General features: G+C 37.9%; 1 long non-coding RNA gene across 1 annotated transcript in view; it reads left to right on the top strand.

Moving 5' to 3' along the window:
- The first annotated feature begins 2,087 nt into the window (after positions 1–2,087).
- Positions 2,088–6,224, top strand: part of LOC122458631 — a 40,249-nt gene continuing 36,112 nt past the window's right edge. The window contains exon 1 of the long non-coding RNA XR_006278723.1: positions 2,088–2,726. This is a non-coding gene — a long non-coding RNA (uncharacterized LOC122458631). The remainder of the gene's footprint in view (positions 2,727–6,224) is intronic.

Raw genomic sequence — 6,224 nt, 5'->3', positions numbered from 1 at the left:
CAGAAACGTTTCATGGGAATTGCAGTTTTCTCCTCAATTGCCTGGATTCCTTAGCCCTATATCAGCATCTCTGATAATGTTCCATGGTGAGGGATCCCATGATGCACTGCTTCTATTACACCCAGGGAAATCAACCTGAAGAGGCAAATGGGTGAAGAGGCACCATGGCATCATTTCAAAAATCAAGCTTTTTCAGTATTCAGCCAAAATATTTCCAGTTTTAGTTTTTTTGCTGACAGTTAAAATTGTCCTCAGGGGAAAAAAAAACAAAAAATCCACAAACTTTCTGATTAGCTGTATTATGTTTATTAGAGCTTCCCAATAAGTAAAATGATCATTCATTGTCACAAACTGGCATACAGTATTCTCAGGAGAGGAAAATAAGAGTCTTCTCCATTCTAACTGGTGAAATAAATAATCAAACACAGCATTGATGGAAAAGCTGACATTAAGTCAAAGACATAGGGAAGGTATAAAATATTTGGTGTCATAAAACTATCGCAATAATATTTTGTACATTCAGAGCCTTATCCAAAGCCCATTGGGATGACCCCAATGACTTCAATGAGGTTTAGATCAGATCCTTTGATCTGAAAGGCTTTAACGTAAGTTGCAGAATATTACAATATAAATATTGCAGAATAAATATCATATTTGTAATAGACTAAGTAACCCATAATTCTACTGTTAAAGTGTTCCAAGAGAAATGTATAAGGCTTTATAACTATATTTCTTAAAATACTAAATTCCAATCTTAAAATAGATCTTCTGTCTTAGTAGATACATATTTTTTCATAAAAAACAAAATCAGTATATTTATGCCTTTATTTAATAACTGGTCACTGCTTCTTAGGCAGGTGCTGTTGCAAAGCAGATTAAAATTTTAAGTTAACCTACTCTATTGCTCACAAAACTAGTTAAACAGAATTTTTCAAACAATTAGAAGTGACATTGTTTAGTTAAATTGAACTCTTTAAAAATGTGGACTACAGCAAAGCTAGAAAGTTCAGTAAAATAAAACATCAGAGTCACCTACCGTAATTAAAAGAAGCAAACCAAATGATTTACTGGTTAGCTGTATAAACCCTGCTGGATGAGGATATGTCTGATCTGTAGCCAGCACTACTCAGCAGTAGTACCTCTCTTTGGAGCATGAAATAAATGTGTATGTTGATCTTTTGGGGCTAAAATTTCCTGTAGGCCAGTGGGTCACTGCCCTATTCGATGTGATGCTAAACAGAGAAGGTGAAATCCTGTCCCTATTGAAAGCAATGGGAGTTTTGCCATTGATTTCAATTGCCAGGATTTCACCCAATGCATTTTATTCAGTCTTAAATTTTAGTAACACCGTCCTATCTTATCTCTTCTAAGCAATCGCAATAGCAAAAAGCATTGACAGGCATGAACTGTAAATCTTAAAACTTGGAATTCTGGGTGGTGGGAGAGGGACTCTGGAAAATTGTTTCCATATTTTCTAGCCATTCAAAAAGAAATCCTCAGCCCACTTTTATAGATTTGGGCCTGATCCAGACTCCATTGAAGTCAATTGCAATGTTGCTGCTGATTCCAGTAGCAGCAGGATTAGAACCTAGTAACATACCCATTAAAATAAGTGAACCACAACTTTCCACACAATTTCATTGTAAATAATTTTTGTTTGCATAGAGCCTGATCCAGCACTCACTGAAATCAACAGAAGTGTCTCCACTGAAGTCAGTACGCTTTGGATCTGACCCACCATGTTAGTTCTTCCTTCCTTCCTCCCCCCCACCCCTTTAAATAGTTAAAAAGTCACATCTCACTTAGGCATTGCAGGGGTGGTCAACTCAAGTAAAGGATACAGCCAGCCACAAAAAAAAGGTGTTTTGAAAATATATGAATGAGATTGATATTAATTATAAAAGATCCTTTTTAAAAACAGAAAAAGAGGAGGTTATAGGTGATGCTAGTTGCAAGGCACCAGTTGCTCTAACACACTGATAATTTACACACTATTACTTTGCTGTTCTTCAGCAAATACATAGTTACTATAGCAACTTCCATGTCATGTGATCTGAATGCTATTTTTAAGATATAAAAATCTGAGAAACATGCTATATGCATAATAGGGCTGAGAATATATGTTGTTAGAAAGTGACATTTTTATGTCTACAAGGGTTCATTGTTCCTAATTTCTTTTACTCTATGCATCTTACTTTTTTAAAAGGATTTTGCTTTTAATTTTTTAACAAGGCAGTGTCTCGCTAAACACTGACAAACAGTGAGGGATTAACATTTCTGTTTACAGCTACCAGAGGACTGGCAGATTACCTTTTTTTATGGTTCCACCTCAGTGGTGAATGGAACCCAGTAGATTTCAAAACTCTTTAAAGGAGAATACTGTTCAGTTGATGGATTGTATTGTTCAAGGTCTCGCTGGACATTGATTATCTTTTGTTCTTGACTGTCAGAGTGGTGGCTTTTAAATGTCTCCTTCTCTTCGAACTGGCATTCAGATGACTTGTGGAGGATGAATCAGGTGGGCAGAGAGCTGAAAACACGAATTTAATTCCAGTCTGACAGATATAAAGTGTTTCTGAAAACAAATATTCTAGCTGCAATGGAAACAAATGCGTTCTTACCCACCATCACAGGATCTGCAAATTCCCAACCAGCAGAGACCTGGTCTCGGTGCTTAAAGAACCAGGTGCCTAAGCTCAGATACAGAGCCTTTTTTCCCAGGTCTGGTGAGTTTTCCCATTTACTTTGCAGATACAATTAATCTGATTCAGACCAGACTGACTATCTCTGAGAAATATTTGTATTGGGCCGGTAGGTGGAATGGAGGATGAAGGTGGACAAGTGGGAGGTCATAGCTACTCAGATTTCAACACTTTGTGTGTTTCTGATCTACTGTAACTGGGTCTACTGGGACTATGAGAGGTGAACTGTATAATTTAAAAACAAAATTGAGGAAAGATCTGACATTACCATCCTTCTATTGATGACTGCTATCATTGCGTCCCCACCTTCAGTGAGAATATGGATAAATTAGGTCATGAAAATCACCTTAAATTTCATGTTGACTATGTGACCTATTCAGTCTAAATACATGATCAGCTTTATATGAATGAAAACAGGCCATAGCTAATATATTCCATGTGAAATTGGCACTTCTGATCTCCAATTTTACTTTCTGTAGTTTGTTTAGAAATTGTAGGGCACAATACGGTGCAATGCTTGGAGATATGTACTCTAAGCAAAATTAAGAGTATAAGAAACCCAAAGCTTACAAGAGGGGGTATTCAGCACTCACCAAAATCAGCTCTAATATCTAGCCAAGTTAGAGATTTGAATGAGAGTTTGGCCAGATGTGATTTAGTCCAGAGAGACTCAAGTTATGCTGGTATCACAGCTTGGGAGAAACAACTGGAAGAAGTGATGATGATAGCATCAGCTCCCTCAGTTCATGGAGTTACTCCCTATTAGGCATCTGCTCTGGATGGGAACTTCTTTGTGGGGATGCTGACGTCACGTCAGTTATCCAAGCCTGTGTCATCTCTAGACGAGTTTACTGCAGTGAGCTCTATATAGGGCTATATCCGAAGACTTCATGAACATCAGTTAGGACTTATCCCAAACCCATTGAACTCAATGAGAACCTTACACTGACATCAGTATTTGCCAGATCAGACTTTTAGAGCAGAATAGGACTGCCTGTTGACTTAGTGTAGCAGTGATCATTGCAGGGAACATATTACAACTAAATTACATGATCTTCACTGGGGTCCAACCTGTTACTGAGAGCAACACAAGAGCCTCCTCCTGCTGCACCTGCCTCCACTCCACTTCCCACTGCAGTTCTACTTCTCCCAGCCCCGCACTCCTCCCCACTCCACCCTCCCTGCAACCCACATTCTCCTGCTCCCCTAACTCTGCATCCTGTTCCCCTTCAGTCTCTCCATCCATCTTTCACAGTCTATTGTCCTGTCTTGCCCCTTGGCCCATAGAGTGGCAGCAATGTTACCCATGTGCATAGCTTCATCCTGACTGAAAAAAGCCGGTAATAAAGTTGGCTACCAATAAGGGCTGTCCTCCTAGTGCAGATAGTGGTCATTTCCCTACACTATCTATCTTGTTGGCTACAATAGTAATAATAAATAAATAAAGAAGAAGATAGTGGCCATTTTGAAAAAAGGAATATTTGCAAGTTGGCAGCCTTTCATCATGTTTTCATGACACTGGTTAAAAACAAAACCCAAACCCAAAAATCACTAGAGTTGCAATAAAATCATGAAATTTGGACATACTATAAACAGAGTTCTTTTAGAAGTACGGTCTTGTGACTTAAGGATGTAGCAATACTCTATCAGGATTAGGATTGCCAACTTTGGTTGGATGAATTCCTGGAGATTGTCACATGACAGTCTTTACTTAAAGATTAACCTTTACTTCCTGGGTAACCTGGGAGGGCTGGCAACCCTAATTAGGCTATAGTACACAGCAGGGTAATTTGTAATACAATTCATACTCCTCAATGTTGATATGATCTTTCATACTAAGCCAGTGTGGCTATGCTAGAAGTGGATCGGAGGACAACCATGTTGTAGTCCGACATGTTGACTCAACTGTTAATGTAGTGAAACTAGGCTATTAGTCCGAGTATCCACCCAGGTTAAAATATGGCTTTCTACGGTGACTAACATAGGCCTTTGTCTATGGACAGAGAAAAAAAACCATATGGCTGACCCACAACATTGTTTCACAACCATGTTTCAAAATGGTTATTTTATAGTATAGCTGAAGCCAGAGTTAATTAAGCGTTGTGACCTGGGACAGCCACAAGTAACCCACTAGAACTGTGTCTGTGCTAAATGAATTCCAATTACTCCCCCAGTAATGTTATGATAACATTTAATACATAGCAAGTATTAATAAGATCAACAGTGCATCACTTGATGGCTATTTCATGTGCAAAAATAATGCATTGCTGGATAGATTTTTAGGAAAAATCTTTGTTCTAACCAAAGAAATGTATTTTTGGCATTTTTTTTAATATTATAAAGACTGGAAGGATTCAAACCCAGAAATCTTAAATAAGCCTAACATACTTCTATAATTACACACATCTGCACTGTTTTATACAGATATTTGTGATTATTAATGTATTATTAGAAAAAGGGAGGAAGGACTTTTCCCCATGTAACCAGGGAGTGCTGCAGTTCAGAAGGAACCATGTCACCTATTGGCCGGCCCTGTGTTTTTACACTGCTGCTTTGTCTTAACACAGTCTTCCACCAGGACTCAAAAATAACCCAGTTTCATCTGCTCAAGTTTTAATAATATTGTTAAGGAATCAGTTATAGAAGATTGCTGTGAACACTCATGGGAATTGCTAAATCATTTCACAACACAGTATGGATACCTTAAGTGCAAAGCTGTACAGAGCCGAGGTTTTTCATTATTGTCCCCAGGAAATTGTGCATAATGCCACTACTGTCCTCCAGATCAAGCTGGAAAATGAAACTAGATTCTCAAAGTTTTCATCTTGGTAAATTAAATTTTAATATGTTACAAATAGATAGCAGTAGCTTGCACTATTCAATTCAATGTACAGTCTGAGTCACTTAAAAATTCCACTGTAGGTAAAAACCAAAGTCTACAGGATACAAAATGCTTTATATTTGAAACTATTATATATTGCTATAATATGGCATTTTGTTTTCTAGAAGGCAATATTATGAGAGGCATGCTGAAAAATTCCAGAGATGCTGCCAGAAATTAGGCATCTGGGTGGCCTAGAAATTTTCTCCATTACACTTTTGTTTCCTTGCCAGTTCTCCGTGTTCTCTTGAAAGAATTTTTTTTCCTCACCACACACACATCCTTCACAAGCAGAGCGAATAAACCCTTTTATCCTACATTAGCCAGGCCTTCACTGATAGAATGTTAACTTTCACATTTATAGACTTTGGGCATTTCAGGATGTTTGGTTTGACTAAAAATTAATTTTCACATAATTGTAAGAAAACATCTTTGTAGCACTCAGAATAATTGGAATTATCAGATAATGCTGAAGGAGAAGAAGATTACATATGTTGTATAAAGATGGAGAGCTAGAGTTAGAGCTTAGTTATGCTGATACTGCCACCCAGGCACCTGCTAAAAGGAGCTCCCCAGGGAGAACCACTTTCTTTCCCCCCCGCCCACCTGAATTCCTCTTGTTCTTGATTTTAAAAGGTGCT

Source organism: Dermochelys coriacea, chromosome 2 (genome assembly GCF_009764565.3).
Source record: "Dermochelys coriacea isolate rDerCor1 chromosome 2, rDerCor1.pri.v4, whole genome shotgun sequence".
NCBI lineage: Eukaryota > Metazoa > Chordata > Testudines > Dermochelyidae > Dermochelys > Dermochelys coriacea.
The sequence above is the reverse complement of the archived record's forward strand: the minus strand, read 5'-3'. Positions and strand labels throughout refer to the sequence as shown.